The 27,069-nt window shown below is 34.7% G+C and overlaps 1 long non-coding RNA gene across 1 annotated transcript; it reads right to left on the bottom strand.

The window, feature by feature from the left end:
• Nucleotides 1-546: 546 nt before the first annotated feature.
• LOC104897008 (uncharacterized) lies at nucleotides 547-3,332 on the bottom strand. Its single transcript, XR_790559.3, has 2 exons — nucleotides 3,077-3,332; nucleotides 547-993 (listed from the first exon to the last, which is right to left on the bottom strand). It is a non-coding gene; the product is annotated as an uncharacterized LOC104897008 (long non-coding RNA).
• Nucleotides 3,333-27,069: the final 23,737 nt, after the last annotated feature.

The following is a 27,069-nucleotide window of genomic DNA, read 5'->3' as shown; positions in this document are numbered from 1 at the left end:
TGTATAATCAACACAAAATAGATAAAAATAAGTACCAATCTTTTATGGCTCATCAATTTTAATGTCAAAAACCTTAGAGGAGGGTTAATTGGTTAGATGATATAGACTTAACCAACGAAATTTAACTAGCCAAAAAAAACAAATATGTCTAATGTTCAAATTTTACCATTGTGACAAAAAAAAACTAGAATTTATGTTTTTTTATAGTGGATTTTCACATACTCGTCGGTGCATTTTTTCTTGATTTTTTCCATAAAATGTTGTATGTCTACCTTTATTACTTTTCAGGCCGTATCATGACTCTACTTATATTGCTTAATCTTCTTCGTTTTTTCTGTTCTGTGTTGGGTTTTTCCCATTCTTCAGCATAATAACCCTAACCATAATAATTAATAATCTCTCAAACCATTTGAAAATGAGCAACAGTCAGCAGTATTTCCATAAGAATTAATACTCTCTAAAACGATATGAAATTGAGCAAAGGTCAGCAGTCAAACACCGTACCATTGAAGGACTGAAATGAAAAGCTCAAGAGAAGAGAGAAAGTTCGACACGCAACAACAACACTGTCTTTATTAATCCATACACATAGTAATAGGTTTAACAACAACTTTAATAATTCTTTGGTTACTTTACTCCACTTTATTACACAACTATAAATCATAATTTATAAACTATAGTTCACATGAACGGAGACTGGAGTGGAGTACATATTACACACACTTTTTGAACTGCAGGAGTCTTTCACATGATAGTTGGATGATAAGTAGTCGCTAAGCTAAGCTTAGCAACGGAAGTAACACTCGCAGACTCTGCGAGTAAAGCCAGAACCGTCAGTGCAACGACCATATCTGCCTCTTGAGTCAGTAATAGTTCGCGGCCTCCTGTTCCGGCAATTGTCATTGCACCTGGTGTTGCAGCGGAATCTATGTAAAGTCCCAATTCTTAGCCATCCACAGGTAGGCTGCCTCTGTGCTTCTGCAGTTTGGATTTCTAGCAAAAAAAGCCATGCACATTTCATCAAACTAGTTAATTATACTCGCTTGTTTTAAAAAAAAAATGATACACTACATTCTATTTTGACAAAAGATTTAAAGCAGTTACATATAGAAAATGAGGGGTAATTATAGATAGAAATTAATGGGAAGCACTTTTAAAAAAATGAATGTAGCTATTAATTTTGGACAACCATTCAATGAAAATGTAGCATATAAAAAGGATGAGGGACTAATAGCCTTTTCTCCCCAGCTTATTTTCAGTTTAGTTGAGTTCAGTTACAATCAGTTTAGTTCACTTCAGTTGCAATCAATTTAGTTCACTTCAATTGCAATCAGTTCAATTCAGTTGCAATAAATTCAGTTTAGTTCAGCTCAATTTAGTTTAGTTCAATCATTTAATTCTCTGATAATAAAACGATAATAATAATTATTATCATTATTATTACTACTACTATTATTATTACTATTACTATTGCTATTACTATTATAAATATTAATATCATGATTATAATAATTATTATTATATTATTATTGTTCTTATTACTCCTATTACTATTGCATTTAATATTACTATTATTATTTTAATATTGTTAATTGTTAGTTTGCTAATACTTTTTTTCTACATGATTCGGCTAATTATATTGAAATGATAATTTAAGCCTAAGAAGTACACATTGTAATAATATTTGTCATTGTTCAAAGTACAAACTTTCTAATAGATGATAACAATAATATTATTAAAATAACAACAATAATACTTGTCATTGTTGAAATGAAAAAAAATACACGTTTTGATAGTTGAATTACTAGGCAAAATAATAGTGCTATCGAACATTAACTAGTTTTCATAATCGGTTAATTATTATTTTATTTAATAACTTATTATTAATAACAAATCATTATTATGAATTTATTATTAATTAAATAATATTATATTATATTATTATCACTACTATTAGTTATAATTTAATTCTTTCAGTTCAGTTCAGTTCAGCTCAGCTCAGCTCAGTTCAGTTACAATCAGCTCAGTTTAGTTGCAATATGCCGAAGAGAATAGACCCTAAGTGGTACTTATTATATTCACATTTACTGAAAACAGATTTAGGGAAAGAAGTTGTTACAAATGATTACTTTATCTAGAAAGGGTCGAGGTTGATGAACTTTGATAATGAAAAATCAAATGTTGCACTCAATATTTTCGAGGTGAAAATTGACTTGCAGCTAAATTAGGAAAAGTAAAGTAGTTCGTGTTTAGCAATGGCTTTTGCAACAAAGTATATTGTATTGGAATACATGCTTTCCACAAAGGTCTTACTATCTCTACTTTGAGGGTGTTCAATTGAGACAAGAGTGAGGATAACAAGAGAGGACGTGAAGGTAAATACCGTAATTTCATATTTCTTCCGTTTCTTTTTAGAGGGTGTTTGGTATGGAAATTTTTGATATAGGAAACGGATTTAAATAAGTGTTTCCATTTCTAATTGTTTGGTATGAGTGTTAAGTAACAAATACCGTTTCCAAGGGAAAACATAATCCCCCCATTTGTTACCCTTATCAAACTAGTGGAAACAAATCACGTTTCCTTCCTCAATCATAATCCTCTCAATTGTTTACATTCCACTAAGATACCAAACAACAATTAAAGGTAACGGTTATCATTTCCATTTCCCCTCCTTATCCAAATTCTTCCATTCCGTTTACGTTTTCCATACCAAACACCCTCAGTTTCATTTTGATCTACCCACATTGCTTGTTTATTTTATTTTTGGTAACATATCACATCTACTTTCTCCTCTTTTTTCCACCTATATCATTCACTTTTTAATATTTTAACTCATTCTTTTATTTCTCTCTCTCACTTTTCATTTTCTTTCTCCACCTTTTTCTCTCTCATATTTTTATACTTTCTCATTGGTTCTCCCTCAAAATGGAGTGAGTAAATTTAAATAAAATGGAAGGAATATGATTTTATTAATTATATTATCATTATATAAGTATGGTTAAAGATGAAAAAAGAAAAAGCAAAAGCAAAATGATGCGAGATGCAAATATGGAGGTGTATATTGATTCTTACTCACCCGTGTTTGCAATTAGAAGGACCATAAGCCATATGGCGATAAGGCCGAAAGTAGTGGTTTTGGCCATTTTTTTTCCAACTTTGTTTTGCTTTTGTACTTGCGACAACTTTTTTTGATGGTAATTGGTAAGTACTTGTGTTGTGACTTGTGAGAATTGGGTTAAGGTTCCTGGTATTTATAACACGATTTGTTCCATTATATTTATCCCTTGGAACATATAGGTTAAATAAGAAGTCAATTGTCAAATCCACCTTAGACTGACTTTTAGAATAAATATTGCATTCCCTAAAAAAAATGCATAGTTGAGCTGTTCCTAAATTCTTAATTGTTTAACAAATAATGGAAGCGCCATCAGTAGTACATAAAATAACAAAGAATTGAAGCAATTTTTGAATTGTTCTGGTATAATTTTTTTTTGTTGTAGACGAAATCAAAATCAATAAAAAAAAGAAGAGCTTCTTTATCGGGACATACCAGGGTAATAGGGCATTTTGTAGGATATACCTTATAATTTTTTTTTTGTGGGGATATATCAACCTAAATTTATGTTTCGTTAAAAGGTACCAAAAAACTATTTTCGACGAGAAATTCAAATTTTCGGCCTTTGACTTGTTTAATTACTCTTTATATAGTGTGTTATATTCAATTGCTTCTAATCGATTTAATTAAGCGCGTTTCCCTCCAACCCTAAACCTAATTTTTCTCTCTAGCCGCCTCCCTTTTTCCCCTTTCCCTTTATCAGTTAGGGGCTACCATGGATGATCTCATCCATGGTAATCTCCTTTTCCTTTCTTGTTTTCACTTTCTAGTTTGTCATTTTGTTTTGTTAAATAAGTTAGTCTCTCTTTATGAGAGTTTTTTGTGCCCTGATATGGGAAGACTAGTCTTCTCTGTTGTGGAGGTCTCCTTCTCCCTTATGGGAGTTGTGAGTCTAGTTTTTTCATTTGTAGGTATGATAAATTGTTCTCATTGGTTGAAGTTCAAAACTATCAACATGAAGGTATTGGAAGATCGGATGCGGCCAGTATGGATAAATCAAGAATGTTCTTCTCCAAACTATGTCAAAATGATAGACGGTTCCATTAATAGTTGCTTGGGACAACAAATACAAGGGACTTGGCCACAATATTCGATCTGGTTCATTGTAGTTTCATCGAGGACAAAATTGATCTGATCTTGTTTAATTGTATCCTGTTTTTCTTTATTTCTTATTGTAGATGTTGTTTGGCCTTCAATTAATGAAATTTCTCTTTGAAAAAAAAAATATTCAATTGCTTCTATTGCATTGATTTTCCTCCAACTTCATCACTGTCACTTTGTGGTTCACTCGCAAGTTCCTAACAAGTCAAAGACCGAATATTTGACTTTCTCGCCAAAAATAGTGTTTTTGGTACCTTTTAACAAAACTTAATTTAGATTGGTATATCCCCACACAAAAAAAAGTAAAGTATATCCGACAAAATGCCATATTACCCTGGTATATTCCCGTAAAAAACTCAAAAAAGAAACAATATATACAATAGAACATTTTTAGGGCGGCATTTACCTTCAAAAAGGTAGTAGAATAGCACGAAAAAAGTGAACTCTTCAAAATAGATCATATGGAATACTAATGAGATTTCAATTTGCACATAGTAATAATTAGGGGAGGCAATGCGACGAGACAACTTGCAAGCTACTCGAGATCGACTCGGTCAAAGCTCAACTAGAGTGAGCTCGAATCGAACTCAAGCTCGGCTAGAGATGTTGGTGAGTCGAGTTGAGCAACTCGATACTCAACTCGGAAACTCGTGAGAAGCTCGAATACCTAATTATCAATAGCAAAATACCAAAATTCAACATTTTCTACCCTATTGTTCCTTTCAACATACATGAGACACTTGCAAGCTACTCGAAAACTACTCGGTCAAAGCTTGACTTGATCAACGCCCGACTCGGACAAAGCTAGGTATAACTCGGTCAATACTCGACTCGAGTGAGCTCGATTCAACTCAATCTCGACTGAAAATGCTAACGAATCGAGTCGAGCTGGCTTAAACTCGAACTTGACTCGCATCATTGCCACCCCTAGTAATAATTGCTTACAGGACCTCCTGAAATCAAAAGGAAAACTCATATCCATCACATTCTTACAAGATTTGAAGCAATTTAGTTGAACATAAGAGTTGAAATGAAGCGACGCAGGATTAGACCGTAGTTGAAACTATAAGTTGATACATATTGGGCCAATGTATTGGGTTGGGACTTAGAGCCAAAAAAAGCATATTTTTCCAAATACAAGGTCTAAAAAGAACAAATTTAGCCACACCATGCACACTACAAAAATGGCCCAAACCATAGTGGGCTAAAAATAGCCTACCACAAACTACCTTAAATTGAGTTTGATCTGACCCTACTGGATTATATTTTGAAATTGGTAATTCAGTTTAGGTTACCTTATTTAACATTCAGCTTGAGTTTGGAGTCAGATTCATTCGAGCTACGCTTTAACTTTTAACAACATGTAAGAGCAAGTCTAGATAATGAGTGGGCTAGTTGAGATCTAATTTAGTGTTTCTCGACCAGCTCACAATATAAAATCATCTCCATATTTGAGCAATGCCTTTTTCAAGATTAAAAGTGTGAAGCTTAACATATCTGGAGCCTCGACTTGAATACGAGCATTATACCGGATAATAATGTAATACCCATCTAAGCAATGACATCCTACTATATGGTTTTGCAATTAGATGCAATACTATTGTGCAAAAATTATGACAAACTAAAATTCCTAATGGCAAAAACGCCTCATGAAAACTTCCTAAAGAAAGAATTGTTCTCCCTCTGTAGCTAGGGTTTTAATTTTCTCCCTCGTTTCGAGGTTTCCTTAATGCTTGTTGGGAGACTTTTTACTGATAGACCTTTTAACGTGGAAGCTTTTAAAAGAACTATGGTTCTGGCATGGGGTTTAACACAGAAGGTTGTGCTTCGGGTTATTGGAACGAATTATTCACCGAGAAAATTCCCATTGGAAGGAAGCGTTTTTTATCTACTCTTTATATACAATGTCATTTTTACTCATTTCTATACCATTTTCAGCAAACTTGTATGATTCCCTCTATTTCATTATTATTTTCAACTCTTTATATACCTTAGCTTAATTACTCCAAATTTCCTCCTAATCGCGACCAAACTCCAGAGATAAACTAAAGAGAAATTTCCTTAGGTACCCCTGAGATTTGGCATAATTTCTAAATTACCCCTCATATTTGGGGAATTCCTCAGATACCCCTGAGGTTTGTGTTTGGATCTAAAATACCCTTACTATGGATGGAACCTTAATGTCGTTAGGTTTTCTTCTCTCTCCCCCCAATTTTCTTTCTCTCCACCCATCATCCTACATTGATGAACCTTCAGGCTTTCTCTCTCCTCCCACCATCCTCCATTTCTGACATTCTAAACCTCAGAAGTTTCTCTCTCTCCTCCCATCATCCTCAATTATTATTTTTCTTGAATTTTAGGATAGTTTTTTGAATTTTTGGGTAGTTTATTTTTTTCTCTTCCCGCACTACCACCCATCCCTCCCTACCCCCACCCACGTAGACCACGCACCCCACCACAACCAACCCGCAGTCCCCAACCCTCCCCCACCCCTTCGAATTTTGCAGCCCCGCCTCCTCCTACCCCCTTCAATTTTCGGTACTCCTCTTCGTGTTTGCGGTGTTCGCCTGGTGCTAGGGGTGCTGGGTGGGGGGCTCTTCGATTTCCACTATTGTTCTCATATCTCCTCTTATTGGATGCCGAAAATCAAAATGTGGTGGGGGTGGAGTGGGGGAGGGGTCGGGGATGCAAAATTCGAAGGAGGCCAGGTGGGGGAAGGGTAGGGGCTGCAGAATTTGAAGTGGTGGGAGTTGGGTTGGCGGTGAGGTGGAGTTGAGGCTGAGTGGGTGGCGGTGAGGTGGGGTCGGTGTTGTGGTCATAGAGGAGATGAGTGGTGAAGAAGATGGGAGGAAAGATGATGAAGAGGAGAGATAAAGCTTGGAGGTTCATCAATGGAGGATGATGTGGAGAGAAAGAAAATTGGGGAGAGAGAGAGAGAGGTAAACCTAACGGCGTTAGCATTCCATCCATATTAAGGGTATTTTAGACCCAAACACAAACCTCAAGGGTATTTGAGGAATTCCCTAAATTTAGGAGTAATTTGGGAATTACGTCAAACCTCAGGGGTACATGAGAAAATTTCCTTAAACTAAAATCCGCAATTTTTTCTTTAACATCGCAAATTAAAGCCAATATAAATGTCACTGTTAATTTACTCAAGTATCCTCTTGAAATTCCAAGAAACACTCAAAGTGTTGAGTTTTCGAGTTAAATCATCAATTGTAAACTCTAATTTTCGACATTATAAATCAAATCATTTGTAGAAACTCACATCTTCTCTTAGTATGCATTCATTTCTTGTTTTACCTCTTTTCTTGGTATTTTCTTTTTTTACAAAGGAGAGAGAAAATAAAATGAAGCCTGAATCATTCAAGAATGGTAAAAACCCTAGTCTAGATTTTTGATACAGAGAAAGACAAAGGATTCAAAATTGAAGCATGCAGACATCGCGATTGTTGATCCAGGCTTCACACAAAGCCTATCATCAATCTTACTCATTTTCGAAACTCCAGATTGATTCATTCACAGATTGAGAAACCTACTTTCTCTTTCCTTTAGATGAAACGAAAATTTGTCGATCGTTTTCAATTTTCGATCTCAAATTCTAGGGTTGTGGCTACTCAATTTTATCTCTTATTTTGGCTTGAGAGGATGTCAAGAAATATTTGAAAAATTCCAAAAGTTACCTCGAAAAAATAATTAAATGGCAATTTCTAGAAGATGTCATTTGTTGCATATGGTGGCGAAGTGATTCTTATCGTGCAAGAGAAGGAGAAGACTTTTTTTAGGGAGAAAGAAATTGGGAGGGTGCAAGAGGAGAAAGAAAATAGAGTTTTTGAAGATGAGAATGGCGATGAATATGCGAAATCGGTGGCGAATTCATTGTGAGTTCACACGTGTGTATAATTCGTTAAACAATATATTATTTCTCTAAGTGTGGATGTCAATTAATTTATTTGGTTAAAGTCTTGAAAGAGACGATTCAAACCTATGATCAGTTACAACAAGATGCTCAATCTTTGCCACTAAGCCAAGATCTCATTGGTTACACCATCTAAATTTTCGATACACAAAAAGACAAATTAAAGGATTCAAAATCCAAGCACGCAGACATGGCGATCTTTGATCCAGGCTTCACACAAAGCCTAGCATTAGTCTTACTCATTTTCGAAACTCCACGCTGATTCATTACAGATTGAGAATCCTACTTTCTCTCTCCTCTAGATGAATGAACGAACGGAATTTGTCGATTGTTTTCAACTCTGATATCGGATATTAGAGTTGTGGCTACTCAATTTTATACCTTATTTTGAGTGAAGAAATATGTAACAACCCACTCTTCTGAGCTGCTAATGGAACAAACTCAACATCTGTAAACTAAAATTAACTCTTAAATAAATTACTTCGCAGTAGAAAATCACCTTAATTACACCAATAACTCGATTAATATTCCCAAATATTATATACAACGAAATATAAATTACTATTCTCAAATCAACTATTTAAATACAAACTCAATCTATAATCTACAACGACATCTTTATTTTTGCTCCACTTCTAATTCCAAGTTCACAACACCAAACCTGCAAATTCAGAGAGGAAATACAAAACAAACAAAATTCCAAAATGTGTGAAAAACTCATAACCTTTACTTCAGCCCGTCATAAACATTTTGTTTGTTAAATCATTTGATTCCGTTACAACGCTAAAGTACAGAATTTAGACAAATGCTGCCTCCAAGGTCCTTTATGGAACCCAGCAATACTACCCCCAAGGTCCGTTAAAGAGCGTAGCCGACCATATACCAGGTTAAAAGAGATACCATCCTCGACCCATACCTTGTCCACTTTCTATTTTCAGTTCATAAACTAAGTCAGCAAAACAATTGCGTATTCATAATCATCGTTATGGAGCATAGCCGGCCATATACCAGGTCAAAAGAGTAACCATCCTCGACCCATACCTTGTCCACTTTATTATTTTCAGTTTATAAACTAAGTCAGCAAAACAATTGCGTATTCATAATCATCGAATAATATTTCCAGAATCAACTCATAACATCACATTCATAACTATGGCCATAGTACGAAGTTATTTACGAAAACAGAACAGAGAGATTCCCACACATGTGCATAAGTAATACATTTTACTGAACATAAAAGTTACTTGAAACACAATCCAATTCCAACAACACACTCTCCTTCATAACTTCGAATGATACTCCACTCCAAAATCATCCTCCAATAATCACCTCACAACAATAAGAATAATCTGCAACTATTCTCAAACTAATCTCAACTACAAACTGAAACCATAACCAATTCTAATTAAGAAAATCATCATTCTAATTACTTGCTCTGCAATTCACGACCCACTAAAAGATTCAATAACACTAACTACACCATATGACAAGCATCCCAATTCATAATCATATTTCTAGATTATAGAACTAAACTAACTAAACATAACTTCAAATATAACAACTCCAACTAAAATAATCATAGTAACTGAATAAATGGCAAACTTATTGTTCCAATTAACACTTCTAGAATATCGCTTAAATTAAGAACCATAAGAAACTAAGTTTACAACAGATCATCCTAACTTTCAAATATATCTCCAAACTAACCCAACACTTAAAGCTAATTAGCTATCAACAAAACTAACACAACAAAACTAACACAACAAAAGTACATTGTAAATTCCTAATCTGATTTTCTCTTCAGGACGATAGAGGAGAGAGATACGCGAGCTACCGGTCTAGCTCTGGCGAGCTCTAGGACGACGAAGGAGGCGGCCTGACCCGATGCAACAACAGGCCGAAGACGGGGGGGGGGTGAGAGAGTTTCAGGGTCGGGTAATTGGGTTTTGGGGTTTTGAGTTTTTCTTTTGGGTGACGATGAGGATGAGGAAGTCAGAGGAAGCCACAAGATAATGGGGAAAACAAATTGAATTAGGATTTGGTTTTGTACATGAACCGACATAGGGTATAATAGGGAACTGACTTTGGTTTCCTAATTTGCCAAATATCACTCACCTAAAAATCAAATAACTAAAACTAAGAATATATAATAATTGTAACTTCATAAACTTAAATAAATTATATTACAAACACGAAAATTAAATTTCATACTCTAGAACTCAAATCAAATAAGATTATTCGAAACATACTTAATTTAATGAATATAATTAGCATTTAATAAACGCTCCTAAAAATAGGGCTATTACAGAATAACCTAAAAAATCCTGAAGAAATCTCGAAAAAATAATAGAATGGCAATTTGTAGAAGATGTCATTTGTTGCATATGGTGGCAAAGTTATTGTTATCGTGCAAGAGAAGGAGAAGACTTGTTTTATGAAGAGAGAAATTGTGGGTGGTAGAGGAGAGAGAAAATAGAGTTTGTGAAGACGAGAATGGTGATGAATATGCAAAATTGGTGGTGAATTCATTGTGAGTTCACACGTGCGTATAATTTGTTGCGCAATATATTAAGGGCGTGTTCGCCACAAGCTTTTTAAGTAGCTTTTAGTGTCTTGACTAGGTCAAAACACTAATTAGAAAAAATAAGAGTGTTTGGCAAAGTAGTGGTGTAAGTAGTTTTTAGTGGTACAAATAGTGTTTTAGTAGTGTTTGTCAAAAGCTACAATTTGGGTAGCTTTTAGTGGTGTATAAATTATATGTTAAAGTTTTATTTGAATTTTTAACTATTTATTCTTAAACAACTACTTTGACAATTTTTTTACCGAACATCAATATTTTACACCGCTACCTGGACAGCTAACAGCTACACACCAACCACTAACAGCTACCAGCACAGCTAACAGCTACTCTCACAGCTAAAAGCTATCACCACAGCTACTGTTGCCGAACACGCCCTAATTCTCTACATGTGAATGTCAACTAATTTAGTTAGTTAAAGTCTTGAAAGAGAGAATTCAAACCTATAATTTATAATACACAAACCCTTGGTAAAGACACTAAACCAAGACCTCATTCGTTATATTATCTCTATGTGAGAATATTAATAAATTTTAGTCTAGATGTTGGAATAACAGCATATTTTGAGTATATTCTCTATGTATGGATGTTAACTACTTTATTTAATTAAAATCTTAAAAGAGATGATTTGAACCTATTATACTTCCTCCGTTCCATAATAAGTGAAACATAGGGATTGGGCACAAGATTTAATAAACATTACTTTCAAAAGCCAAAAAGTCATAAAATACCCTTTTTATTATCAAAAGTAGGAGAGAGAAAAGCAAACCACACAAGTTTGTGATGGGCACTCTTGTCATTTTGTCACTTTCTTTTATCCATTTAAGGTATGTTTCACTTATTTTGAAACGTTCTAAAATAGTAAGTGTTTCACTTATTATGGAACGAAGGAAGTTATCATACAAAGACCTCTATCTTTGCCACTAAGTTAAGACTTCATTCGTTATACCATATGTATGTGAGAAAATCAATTAATTTTATTTTAGGTGTTGCAATGATAGCGTATTCTGAGTATATCCCTGGAAACTTCAAAGTGTTTAGTTTGAAGTGATCTAATGGGATTTGAGTTTATCTCTTTGTGCTTCAAAATATAATCCAACAGATTTCAACATTCACTTTGCCATATAAGAATACAACGTTCCAGGCTGTACGATTGCCAGATTGACGTGACTGCATGAGTAATGATCCGCTAAATTTTTTATAAAACTCTATAGGGCAGAGTTTTATATGAAATATACATTTTAAAATTAAGGTTCATATTAGTGAAAACGAAAAATTTAACGGGTGAATTTTGATGAAAAAAAATAGAGAGAATTTTAGAAAGATAATATATGAACCATTGATTTTTCTATTTAATGGTTGATATTGCTCCAACTCTATCTTGTAGAGTTATTTTAAAACTCTAGAGTCTCCAAATACCTACATATGTATGATATTTCTCACCGTTTCCCCTAAAAAAAACACCTACATATGTGTTCAACTATATCATGTGGCGCCTTCGTGACTCATATGGATTAAAAAAAAAAACTATATCATGTGGCGATGGACTTGTTCAATTTTGATTACAACTTCTTCATTTTCGGTGGTGACTATTGACTAAGTCAAACAAATTACATTAATGGTCTAATTTATCAATTTTCATTTTGAACGGAAAAAAAAATTGATAACTTGTAGAACGTTGTTCAGAAACAAACAAGGGGAAGGGGTTATACTAACTTGTAAATAAAGTTAGCTATTTTTAAGGGAGATCAAGTCAAAGATCATGCATGATCTTTGCCTACTTTGTAGCCCTAATTTAGGATTTGACTTGATATCCGTTTATAATAGCTAATCCCATTTACAAGATAGTATAACGTGAAGAAGATATAGAAAATAATTTAAATAATTATTTACATGCTCTATCGACAACGTTCCATGCTTTACCAATGACATCTTAGTTTAGTGGCCAAGATTGAGGACCTATGTACGATATGTCATAAGTTTGAATATGTCTTTATCTATTTCTAATTTGTATTAACGTTGTGGCTTATTTGGATCATAAAATAAATAAGGATCCAGACTACATTATTTCGTAATTGACGTGACTCCAAATGCCAATTTAGCTATATGTGGCTATTTGTTTAATTTCAATTACAGTTTTTTTCATTTGCGGCAATGACTACATCAACTTTCTTTTTCGTAGATTGGCGTATAAAGGGCTAATGATGCAAATGAGATCAAATTTCAGGTCTTAGTACTACAAAACCAAAATTGTGTCTCCCATTAAGCAGCCAATAATAAAATATACAGTAGTCTTAATTGGTCTATTCCGACAAAGAGCGATCTGAAAATCTAAGCCCGAAATCGGTTAAGAAACTATAGTCTATTTATTGGTTTGAAATAATTTTGAGCCAATCTTTAAGAGCCTAATTAATTACTCATGATAGTTAATTGTATTTTTCGAGACCACTTTGATAAAACCCATTAATTATTCCTGATAATTAATTATATTTTCAATTACTATTAATTATTCATGGTAACAAATATTAATTATTCATGATAATAAATATTAATTATTCCTAAAGATAGTTGATTTATGACTTCAAAAGATAAAATTATTTCACCAAAGATAGGAATCTTTAAACTAACGAAAACCGGTTATATCTACGTTGCGTCAAGCGCACTAGAATGCGTTGACGCTACACAAAGACAGTTTACAAAAGCCAAAAACAAAATAGTAGCCTGTGCTAATACAAGGGTTTTTTCGTCAAGCGCATGAGCCTTACGCAAGTTACATTCGCTTCCCTGTGCGTGATTTTCGAACTCGTTTCTCCTATGAATAATCTTTTTGCAACAAGGTTTTTATTCACACTTTTGAACATACTTCGCACATACTTTTCATACGACTTTTAGTCATATTACATGCATATTAACTACTACTAAACTGTCACAAAACACATAGACACTCATTCCAACTCCATTTAAGCTTCAAGATTGCTCCTCCTATGGATTGCTATATAAGACCTAGGCGACAAATGTATTAAACCCGACGGTCAATTCTAATTTTATTTCTTTTTTTTTACTAACAATCTATTTGTCACAATGTAGATCTTAAAGGAACCCGTGCCTTCTTGTATATTCTTCTCTAAATCTCTCTTCTTCAAATTTCCTTTTCATTTCTATTCAATCTTGTTATTCATATGCATGCCAATATGCTTTAACATTTTCATCACCGCATATGCTTATTTTCGCTAATCAAAGACCTAAATGAAAGTTCTAAGCCTAAATTCAGATAAGTTTGACAATTGGATTAGATTAGATTTCCTGTAATTTGATTGCATAATAACATGTCACTAATAATTACTATTTTATGTGTTCAAGATTGTTCATCCTGCGGATTGTTATATAAGACCTAGTCGACAAAGGTATTAAACATGAGGGTCAATTCCAATTTAATTCCCTTTTTTTTATGAACAATCTTTTTGTCACAATGTAGATCTTAAAGGAACCCGCACTTTCTTTTATATTCTTTTCTAAATATTTCTTCTTTAAATTTCTTTTTTTCTTTCTATTCAATCTTGTTGTTCATATGCATGCCAATATGCTTTGACGCTTTCATCAGCATACAAGCATATTTTTTCTAATCAAAGACCTAAATAAAAGCTCTAATGCTAAACTCAGATAATTGGACAATTGGATAAGACTCCCTGTAATTTGATTGTATAATAGCATGTCATTAATAGTTAGTCTTTTATGTGCTCAATGAACCAGCATAGATAAATTATTATGTTGCATAAACATACCGTGTGGTTGTTTAACTACATAACACTCGACTTGAATTGTATTAAATAGAGGCGAACAATGGGCGAATTTGGTTCCTCATCAGAGTCGTACCTTCATCCCTAAACTCAACCGTTCCTCATTGATCAATTACGGAGTCATGACGGAGAAATCTACATTGGATAAGTCCCTAAATTTTCCTTGTGGTTTCTCTATATCCAATTGAGTTTATGAGTTTTCCTTTAAATACTTGTGGCTTTTTTTTATTTTAAAATGTATTTAAAAACAAAATCTTTACAATGAGGTAGTCAAATATGCGCTAATCCTTCGTAGGCAATAAAAAAAAGGAAAAATTATCAGAAACTACCTATTAAAGACACTTTTTTAAAAAAAACTACCTTATATCATGTTTATTTTACGAAACTACCTTATAAGTGGAAAAACTTTAAAAAGCACTACCAAATTCAGAATTTACTAACCATGGTTAACTATTCCCTCCAATTTATCCTTCTAATATAAGATTACTAAAATACCCCCTTTAATTACCCTAATCCCTCTTTGTTAGTTCCCTCATAGCCTCACAACAGCGAAATCTAGGAACTTCTTATCAATTCAGTTTGTACTTACGTGAGACTAGCATATCAACTAGCTTGAAATACGAATAGTGCTGATATTTGGGGTGGGTTTTGTGAACCAATTTTTTTCCTTTTCCTTCTGTAAGTTGGTGTGTGATCTAATAATCTGTCAGATCGAAGAACTTGAGTTATGCTTTCTCGATCCGATTCTTTTGGTATTGGACATTACATGTCATCCAAAGAATTCCTAGATGTGCATGCTCTTATTATGCATGCTTACAACTTCGATAATGTTGATTTGCGTGTGGATCACCTGGGCTTGCACAAAGCTCTCTGTACGTTAACAGGGTGGAATTACTTGGTGATTATTAATAACACAAATACTGGCAAGGGCCAAGGGTAAAGATGGGCGCATGGAATAGCTACCTCTTAAATGGAACTACTGCTAATTTTTTGCTGTCCTCACATATACTTATGTGCCTTGTATATTCGGTATTGGAGGTTTCTCCATATTCAAAATATTTGCAGTTAAGTTTTATATGCTTTTGAAGTCTCTCTCTTAGTGGTCTTCAAGTATGACCTGTCTTTGGCACTTGTGTAGCTTTTAAATTCATCAGCAGATAGTAGATTATAGATGGCTACATAACGTCAGTGCTAATATTAGCTTGGTTTTTTTAAAAAAAATCAGAAGACAATTGCTACAGTGAGAAAGTTAAACGCTGTTGTTAGGCTATGAGGGAACTAACAAAGAGGGATTAGGGTAATTAAAGAGGGTATTTTAGTAATCTTATATTAGAAGGATGATTGGAGGGAATAGTTAACCATGGTTAGTAAATTCTGAATTTGGTAGTGCTTTTTAAAGTTTTTCCACTTATAAGGTAGTTTCATAAAATAAACATGATATAAGGTAGTTTTTTTTAAAAAGGTGTCTTTAATAGGTAGTTTCTGACAATTTTTCCTAAAAAAAAAATTATAATTTGACGACTTTGCTTGCGGAGGTTTCAAAAATTATTAACTAATGACACTAGTAGAATATTATAATATTGCTACTGTTTTTAAGTGGGTATTGCTGCAGATTTCACCGCGCCGCAAATAAGGTGCAACAATAAGTAAATTTATTGCTCCGATTTTTTCCCGCCGCAAGATGTTAAACTACTCCTACCAGTTCTTCTCAAAACTGCAGCAATATATATTTTTTAATATTAAAAATACAAATCTATTAATGGGGTTTTTCCCAAAACCGTAGCAGTGGATGCAGAGCAGGGTAATTTTTTTCATTTCTCGAAGCGTAAATCTTTTTGTAGTTAAGTACAATTGTAATACAAACATAGCTACAACAACTTACTACTCCGTTACAAACATTAATTACAAAAGATACATAATACAAAGGAAAACAAGCTAAAAAAGAAATTAAATCTAAGAAAAACAAACTCAAATACTAAGAAAATGAAACGACAAACAAAGAAACAAAATCGAAAAAAACTGAGAAACAAAAAAGCTGCAAAATCTAAAACTGAAGAAACAAAACGAACAACATCGAGCAACATCGTTGAAACTTACCCAGATCCATTCGCTGCTTGCGGTTTGCTGTTGGAGCAACGGCGACGGGCGAGTAGAGAGACGTTGTTGGAGGGACGTTGATAGAGCGAGAAGAGAGATGTTGGAGTGAAGACGATGAGAACGTGCAAGAAGAGAAGAGTGAGGTTGTCTGAGCAACGGCGACGACGACGTGCGAGAAGATGAACAACTGCCAACAACCACGCCGAGATCTACAGATCTGTAACATATAGATGAAGAACGAGGTTGCTTGATTCTTTGAAGTTGTCGTCAACAAGATGAAGAACTAGGTTGTTCAATTCTTTGATGTCGATGAGCAGACTTCATAACGACCAAATTCAAAGATGATGGAGTAGGAAGAAGGAGGAATCTCAAGGAGTGAGAAGGAGGATCCGCAAAAAATGAACGTGGGTAAATAGGTAAAAATGCAGGAAAATAAATTAGTTAAAATGGAAAGATATAACAAATCAAACATAAATTGCAGAGTGCTTCATTGGGTAATATTTCTAAATTTTTGTTGTAAAACTCGGCCGGGGTTCGAATCTAAAGAAGCTTATTCTTTGTCATTGTTTTTCATTTTTACTATGCTTCTTTATAATTACCCTTTACGTTTGATTTTTTAGTCTTCCTTCCCTATTCTTTTTCTCCCTCCCTTTAATTTTTTAGTATATATCCCATTCTCTTCAAATTTCTCGTTTAAATAATCAATTATTCAAGTCTTTAGTATCGGTAGTTGGCTTCATTTACAATTTAAATCATATAAATTTATTGTAGTTTGTATATAAGTAAAATAAGATTTATTTCATCTACCTTTCTAAAAGGTAGAAATATAGTGTTGTTGACATTTTCGGAATGGATTCAAACTAAAAAAAAAAGTTCTACTTTGATTGGACTAGACTCAGGAGAAGTTTGTATATTTATAAGAAATTGATAATCTTTTGATTGTACAAGAATTTAATTAAATATGATGTAATTAAGAATCAATAATATGCTAATTATGATAGTTAAAGGTTTATTTTTTCTATAATAATTGTAACTCAAGATATTAAAATATAGAGTTTTCGATTGGGTTTGTCGTGTTGTGTTGATATCAAACAGATCACATAAACGCGTAAAACCCTTTGATCTATATCTAAACTCGACCTGTTTAATAAAATGATCGCGTCGTATTAACCCATTTAGTTAATCGTTTGTGTTGTGTTCATGTTAATCAAGTTACATAATCGCGTAAAATCTTTCGACCCAAACCCGCAAATGTTGCATCGTGTTTGTTTTTTGACATCAATAGTAAAAGGTGTACATAAATTAGAATGAAAATTATTTTTATTCTTATGTTAGAACAATTCCGAACCCATGGGACTTAATTACTGGATCCACCACTGGAGTGAGAGGAGTGTAATGAATCTCAAGGAGGCGAGCAAATGAAGGAGTGAAATAATATAGAAGTGTATAAGGGGTGAAGAGAAATAATGACAGGAGAAAAAACCTAGCGTTGTTTATCAGATAAAATGGGATATTGCTATGGTTTTTCACAAGAACAACAACAATAGATTAGATAACATTTTTTTCGATATATTGCTGGGGTTTCTCTGATAAACCGCAGCAGTAGGTTTTCAGAGTGGTTTTTCTATTCTTTTCACGTGGTCTATTGTTAGGAGGAAGGTGCCATGTCGTGGTGGCTGGCGACGTTTGTCGAGCAACAACTCTCAGCAGCAACGAAGCCACGTGAACAGGGGAAGTAGGGGAGAATGAAAGAAGATAGAGAAATAGGGGGTTTGGGGTTTTGGTGTTTTGAGAGTGCGCCGAGATATAGATGGGTTTAAGGGTTTTAATGGTTTGATGTCCAAACTGACATAAGGGTAAATTAATTTGGGTTTTTGGGGTTCCTCTTTTGGAAAAATAATACTCAACAAATTACACTTAAAACCCGAAATATATGTTGACAATAATAAGAACTTCATAAATTAACTTAATAAATATATACAATAAACACAACAAATAAAATTCACACTTCAACCCAAATAAAATAAGAATACTCAAAATATAATTAACTTAATTGTCACAATTAGCCTTTAAATAAACGCTCTTTAAAATAAGGCTATTACACTAGCCTACTTACTCTAAATTTAAGTTTAAAGTCTATTGTCTAGCCTCCTTGCTTCAAATTAAGTTAAAATTCTAGTCTCCCTTATTGTAGAGTCTTTTATACTAGAGAAAGGATAATATGAAAATAAGAATAACTCTCGAGCTAAGATCATCAAATGAAACGCCTCAATCATATCAAAATGTCTGCACTATCAAATATCAAGGAGTACCAAGTCAAAGTCAAGATCAATGTAACAACGAGGAACTAATCATACATGAAAGAACATAGCTGACACAGATACGTCAGTTTATAAGCATAAAAGCTCTCTTGGTTAAGGTGTCTGCATAGTAATGTTAAATCGAGCCAGAGAGATCAATAAATCTTACCACTAACAATCAATTGCCAAACAATTGTGCTATAAGGTATCATGAACAAGATGAGTAACGCTTATGAATTTTAGTAAGATATCAACAAGGTTCTCAAAAAGTGCAGCAATAGTCCCATAGTTGCAACTAAAATGAGATAAAGTCTAAATGAGATGATATATAAGCAGATGCAACTAAGAAATGAGTATAGCTTTTTTAGTTACACGTAAACTCCCGCTCCTAATAAGCAGTACAAACCGTGCAACATCTTACGAAAGTAATGAAATATACGCTATAAAGTAATAAAGGATAAAGTATTCCTCCCCCAAGCTAGAAACTGCAGTGTCCTCACTGTAAAAAACCAAAATAGAGAAGGAACAAAGTCGAACCCCAACAATCATCCAACACCAAGGTCTCACACCAAGGCCAGAACACACCACGAAAACCATACACAAACTCCAACAATCAAAAAATTCAATCTGCTCAAAAGATTCTCACAAGAGGGCATCAAAACAAAAATCCAAGCAAAAATTTGGAATGAACATAAACAACAGGTACAAGTGAGAATAAATGCTTACTACCTAATTAATTGGGAAGAAGAGTCAAATATGTTCAAAAATCATGTCGTAATGCTTCATAAAGGCGAACTTGAACCTATTTAGTGCCTACTTGACAAAATCATGTAACCATCATCAATCAAATTATAAAGAAGTGGTAAGAGAACGAGAAATTAATAAGAAAAGAGAATTAAAAAGAACGGTTATTTCACCAAATACCCCCGACAAATCGCGAAATTCACAATATACCCCCAATGTTTCAACAATTCACTATATACCCCTGACTTTTCATTTTTGCACCAAATACCCTTTTTTTAACTGCCGTTAACTCACAGTTAACTTTATTTACTATTTTGCCACAATTAACTCCTAACCCTAAATCTAAACCCTAATCTCTAACCCTAATCTAAATACTAACCCTAAAATCTAAACCCTAATCCTTAATCCTAAGCCCAGCCCAGCCCAGCCCAGCCCAGCCTCCCCCTCCCTCCCCTACCATCCCCCCACCCTCCCCCGCCGCAGCTGCCAAACCCTCCCCCTCCCTTGCCCCCCCCGACAGCCCTCCCCTCCCTCTGCCGCAACCCCACCCACTCCCCCTCCCTCTACCGCAACCCCGCCAACCCCTCCTCTTCCCTCTGCCGCAACCCCCACCCACATCCCCTCCCCCTCCCTGTCGCAACCCCCACCCCCCGTAGCCAGAAATTTGAATAACCCCCTCCCTCTGCCGCAAACCCCCACCCCTCGTAGCCCAGAAATTCGAATAATTCCCCTCCCCTTGAATTGAAGACAACAACAACACTGACGCAACAGCGGGCGAGCGGAGGAGAGAATTTCCGGCGAAGGCAGCGTGGTGCGACACGACGTACGAAGAGCAGCAACGTAGGACACCCACGAACAACAGTAGCAGCGACGAAATAGAGAAGGAGGGAGTGGTGCGGTATCTCCGACAAGCCTGGCAAATCGTCGGCGAATTGAAGGGGATGGTGCAGCTAGGTCGACGAGAAAAAAGAATAGGGGAAAGGGGTTGGCAGAGGGAGGGGGGCTGCGGCGGAGGGGGATGGGGGAGGCGATGGGTGGGGGTGCTGCACTGGTGAACAAAGAGGGGGAGGGGGAGCAGTGTTGCGCCGTGGGGGAGGGGAGGGGAGGGGTGGGGGTTGGGGTGGGGAGGGGGCTGGTGTAGGGGAGGGGGTGGGTTAGGTTTAGATTTTAGGGATTAGGGTTCAAATTAGGGTTAGTGAATAATGATCGCAAAATCGTAAATAAAACATAACGTCCGTTAGAAAAAGGGTATATGGTGCACAAAAATGAAAAGTCAGGGGTATATGGTGAATTGTTGAAACATTGAGGGTATATTGTGAATTTGTTGATTTGTCGGGGGTATTTGGTGAAAAAACCGTAAAAAGGAAAGAAGAAAAAAAAAGAGAAAAAAGAATCAGAATTCAGAAATAAACAAAAAAAAAATAAAAAATAAAAGAACAAACTAAAGAATCGAAAAGAGATGAGAGAGAGAAGAAAACAGGGAAGGCTGGCTGGGTTTGCTGGTTGTCCACCGACTAGGAGGGGACTAGGAGTGGTTGGGTTTGCTACTGTTGTAGGTGGTCGAAGGAGGTGTTGATCGAGGCGTAGGTTATATCGTACACCAGTAAAAAATAATTCCTGCAAAACCTTCTAACAATATAGTAGGGTAAGTAGGGTCGAATTCACAGAGAGATGGCCGTTTTAATCTAGCTTCTAGGATAAGGAGAAACTAAACAAGATCAATAATATGAATATTAAAGTTTTAAACTAATCAAACTACGAAAATCAAACTAAAAAAGATCTAGAGTAATGATTACCATGTTTATAACTATGATCTACCAAAATATCATCAACAGTTCAATTAATCAGATATCTAGAGCACAAGGTAATCCTACGATCGGGTCTTAACGCTCTCAAATCAATATATGCTAGTATGGTCATTCAACATAATCAAATTTGCTAATTGTAGGTAAGCCTCTAAAGAGTACTATCTCTCGATCTATGACTCGATATTAGCAATAATCAGTCAATTGATTAGATTGCAAGATTAACAATAAAAACACTAATCAATTAGAGATATAAGCAACCAATCAAACCATCAATAAATATCAATCAATAATCATATCATATAAACATGGATTTTCAAATTCTAGAAAATAAGACTACTCAATCATAAAACAAATAATAAAAACTATATCTACCAAGGAAAACATAATTAAATAAATCTATGAAAGAAATAAATAGAAATCATGAATTAATGAAGAATATGAAAAACTAGGGTTTGCAACTAAAAAAACTAGGGAGAAAAAGGAGAGAAAATTAAACCTAAAAAACTAAATCTAAGAAAATAACATGAGAGGGGACTAAAAAAGTAATTTACCAGATGAAGAAAGTCTTGAATATATCATTAAATGGGCGGAATAGTGATCCGCGCGTACACGTGGCAGAATCCAGCAGAAATAGTGCAATCTTCCGAAAGGCATAACTCCTTGACTAGAAGTTTCCTTGAGGCATGCCACCTATCGTTGGAAAGCTCTTCAAGTCTAATTTCCAAATCTGTTGAAATAAGTTAATTCTAAGAAGCACATAAAAAGTTATCATTAGAAGAGTAGACGTGATTCCTTTTTCACATTTCTTCTAATGATTTCCCACATCGTTTTTGCTCAAACTCGTACTATGACATATTTATAGTTCATAATATCCTTATTAATTGTAGATTCTTTCCACATGCTCCTAATCCACAAGCTTAGCTAATCATACTCCAACTATGTTCTCATTACACGAAATTCATCAAAAACATGAAAACATACCGAATAGGAGTAGAATAACATAACTTAAGAATATGTTGCAACACTGAACTTAAATGTGAAACTAAATGCTCTAAAATACAACCTAAATGCACCTAAAAACTATATATAAAAATGACTTATCAACATTTCACAAAAGTTAGGCTCATGTCTCCATCATGTCAAGCCTACCCTATTCCACATTCATATCATTTCCAAACCGTCCATCGCATAATAATTTCTATTTCAAAAATCAGTCTAAAAAAAATCACAAGTGAGTTACTTTCAATTATGTTTAGGACTGGTCGAGAGATTACAACTTAGGAACGCCTAATGGAGAAGCATAAAGGTGATACCACTTTAAGGCCCATCAAAAGAACTATCGCCACCTCGACTTGTCTTTGAGTTATGAAATTGATTTTTACTGCCTTCACGATAGAGGCGTGATCACTTAGGGCCTACTCCGAACCCTACACCTAAAATCCAAAAGGTGTAACCTTAACTTTTATTGTAAATTCCATCAGAGTCGTGAAAAACTGACATCTGGTGTTGGATCCTAAAAGTGCACTCTGAAACAAGATCGATGACAATAGACTTCTAATACTTCCTAAAACAAGAATAATTCCAATTCAAAAGGCTTAGTCTCTAATTTTTGAGGTTCTAGGTAGAGTCAGAGAGTCATTACACTAAGCCATTTATGTCCTCTCCCATCAATTCTATGTTTATTTAGGACATCATATATTATAGCCTTTTTCATTTTCATGCATATCAATCTGTTTTCTTTAAAAAGAATTACATTAGCCTTTCATCATCATTTATGCTTTTGATTCAATGATGAAATTTAGATCACTCAATTGACCTTGATTAAATGAAAAAAATTAAAAATGGACATGCTTTTGATTAAGAATTCTTTCTTCCTCTATCATTTCCGAAAGCAGTCACATCCACAATCCATCTCGTGCAACCAAAAAAATTAAAAATGGACATGCTTTTGATTCAACCAAAAAGAAAAAAGTCGCTAATTTGCCGTGGTGGTGGTGTTGGTGCACTGGAACTAGGTCACAAAAATGGTGGTGGTGCACTCGAAATTTTTCGCTCTAAGTGAAAGAAAGAGGGAAAGTGTAGAACACTGTACATGCGCGCACTAATTTAACTCACTCAAAAAAAAAAATTTAAGTAGGGTTGCGCTAGTTATAAAAAGCGCAGCCCTACTAAGACAGAAGGGCTGCGCTTTTTTAAAAATTATGGGAAGAACCAACTTGATAAGTTCGACCCTAGGAGTGACGAGGCAATCTTTCTTGGATATTCTCCTTATAGCAATAGATACAAGGTGTTCAATAAGAGGACCTTGTGTGTTGAGGAAAGTGTGCATGTGATTTTTGACAAGTTTAATGTGTCTTATGAGATTACATATGTTGACAAGAAGATATCATTGGGATGCTTGACTTTATAGGGCAACAACCAACTGGTTCATGTCAGGACCAAGAGAGGAGATAGGTCTACCTACTATTCCACCAAATATTGATGGTGGAGCACCTGATCAAGAAAGAGAAGAGAATAATGAGGATCTTTATGAAGGGGAACTAGTAATAATGGTTCCCGAAGAGATCAACACGTAAACACCTCAGGGGGAACCATTACACAAGCTAATGGTAACCCTCACGGAAGCATTATTCATCCTAGCAAATCTGAGAGATCTAATTTAGATGATGTTGGAATGCAAGCTGGTGCAAGTAAAGCTCATTGAATAAGACAAGATAGTCGATTTCAAAGAGTTTTAGATATCAATCTTGTCAATTCTCTGATTAAATCATTAAGTAATATCAAAAAGGAATTCAAACAATTAGAGTTGTTTATAAAAAATTTTGTGCTTTCTCTTTTTTCTTTCTTGTCCAGCATAGAACAAGCTAATTACAAGATGTCATTGAATTATCTTGATTGGGTGATGGCATGCAAGACGAATTGAATCAATTTTATAGGAACAAGGTATGGCACGTTGAGGCAAGACCAATACCTAGGTCAGTCATTGGCACTAGATGGGTGCTTAGAAACTAGTTGGATGATCTTGGCACAATAGTTCGAGACAAAGTAAGGCTTGTGGTGCAAGGCTACAATCAATAAGAATACATCGATTATGATGATACCTTTGCACCTGTTGCTAGGTTAGAGGCTATTAGAATCCTTATTGCATTTGCTACTCACATGAATATGAAATTATTTCTAATAGAGTGAAGACAACATTTATGAATAGCTATTTGAAGGAGGAGGTATATGTAGAACAACCACCTTATTTTGTTGATTAACTGTTTCCTCACTATGTATTCAAACTTGAGAAAGCTTTCTATGGTCTCAAACAAGCACTAAGATCTTAGTATGAGAGATTATCAAAAAAATTAATGAAAAATGAATATAAGAGGGGAACAATTGACAAAACTTTATTTATCCAAATCAAAGGGAAACACTTGCCAGTAGTTTAGATTTCGGTTGATGATATCATTTTCGGAGCTACTAATCAAATCTATGTGACGAGTTTGCTAATGTTATACAAAGTGAGTTTGAAATGAGCATGATGGGAGAAATTGGCTTCTTACGAGGCTTACAGATTAAGCAAACATTTGATGGAATTATGATTTACTAGTAAAAGTACCTTAGAGAGCTTCTAAAGAAGTATTGTCTGGAGAACAAAAAAGCTTCTAACAAGCCTGTTCCTAGTTCGACAAAACTTGATGTTGATTGAAAGGAAAAGGATGTGGAAGCTACACTGCATAGAGGTATAATTGGTTCCCTCTTATTTCTTATAACTAGTAAATTTAATGTTTTGTTCTTTGTAGGATTGTATGCAAGATTTCAAATCAATCCTAAGGATTCTCATATAAAGGCTGTTAGAAGAATACTTATGTATTTGGTGGGAACATATGACTTGTGCTTATGGTACCCTAAAGGCACTTTTATTGAGATGGTAGGGTATACATATGCAGTTTATGTTGGTTTCCTTGTTGATAGGAAAAGCACTTCAGGTATGACTCACTTCTTAGGCTCAAACCTGATCTCATGGGGGCTCTAAAAAGAAAAATTCAGTGGCCTTATCACCATCTGAATCGCAATATATTCCTACTGTAGATTGTTGTTCCCATCTGTAGTGGATAAGGAATAAGCTGAAAGATTTTGGTGTTGTCTATGAAAATGTTCCTATCATGTGTGATAACACAAGTACTATTAATATTTCAGAAAATCTTGTTGAACACTCTAAAACCAAGAACATTGAGATCATTCATCATTTTCTTAGAGATAATGTTGATAAAGGCTTGGTTGAATTATTGTTTTATAAAAGTGAAGATCAAATTGCTGATATTTTTACAAAACCTCTATGAAGAGAGTTTTTTGTAAGTTAAGAATCTTATTAGGTTTAATAAATTTTTAATAAGTCTTTATTAGAAGTTATTAGGTTTAGGTTATTTGGCTTCATCTGTTTCTTGTACGGAATAGCTCAGAAGAACAACAATTTTGCACATATATGTTTTTGGAAAGTTTATTCTTTACGAAAATTAAGCGAATATTTAACTTCTACAAGTTAATTTTTTGATGCATTTATCTTTCCTTAAAAAGGTGCGTCGACTGTATAGATCTTATATATGCCTTAATTTTCGGCAGTTGAGGTATTTATGGGAAGTTATGTTTACTTACGAAAATTTGAGTTGATTTTCGAATCTTAATTGATTCTCTTCCTCTATTTATTCCCTCATGCATATATATTATATATGTTTCCTCATTTTCTATACAATCACTTCAATCCACATTCGAGCAATTTCTGTCTCTCTATCTTTAAAAGCGATTTCTTCTGAGTTCTCAGTTTTCTCAAAGCAATCCTGGAGTCTCATCTAAAACTCCATCTTTAAAGAAGGCCTCCTTTGTCACTTAACCTAAAAAACCTCCATTCACCACCACTATCTTTGACAATCCTCCTTCCATCACTCAAACTCCAACCACCACTGCTCCACAAAATCAACCTCCACCACCACAAAATCATCCAGCTCCATCACATCCTCCTTCATCTGTAACTTCATATACTACCCATCCTACCACTCTTGAACCCAATGCCTATCCCGCTAAACCTTTAACCACCTCCTCAACCGAAAACTCAGTTGGGTTTACTGTTTCCCATAACCTAATTTCCACTGAGAATGGTAAAGTTGTTCCAGAGGGGGAACATCTGAAGGAATCTGCCATCACTGTTGTTGAAAAGTTTTGGATGAGTTATCTACTAAAATTCATGCTGAAAAAGGAAAAAGAGGAAGAAGATTTGGTAGTTACTAGCCCCAAGGAAGGGTCTTCATCTACCTCTACTAGAGCGAGAGGAAGAAGAGTGGCCATATTTGCTATGAAGAAGAAAATGGAAGAAGTTTATGAGGATCAATCTATTGTTTCTCCTAGGGGAATCCAAAATAAAGGGGTAACAACTAGCCCCCTCACGTAGCAAAAGGTAAATCTATTGAAACTCTTATTTTTACTTGTTCAACTCCTATTGTTGAGAGAAGTGTGTTGTCCAGATTTATGTATAGGATGGTTATTACATGCTTTATCTGAGGTTCTTCATATTTTTGGAATTTCATGGCTGGATGCCTTTGTTTAAGGATATTATGAATGCTTTTG

Source organism: Beta vulgaris, chromosome 6 (genome assembly GCF_026745355.1).
Source record: "Beta vulgaris subsp. vulgaris cultivar EL10 chromosome 6, EL10.2, whole genome shotgun sequence".
In the NCBI taxonomy this organism is placed as follows: Eukaryota; Viridiplantae; Streptophyta; class Magnoliopsida; order Caryophyllales; family Amaranthaceae; genus Beta; species Beta vulgaris.
The sequence above is the reverse complement of the archived record's forward strand: the minus strand, read 5'-3'. Positions and strand labels throughout refer to the sequence as shown.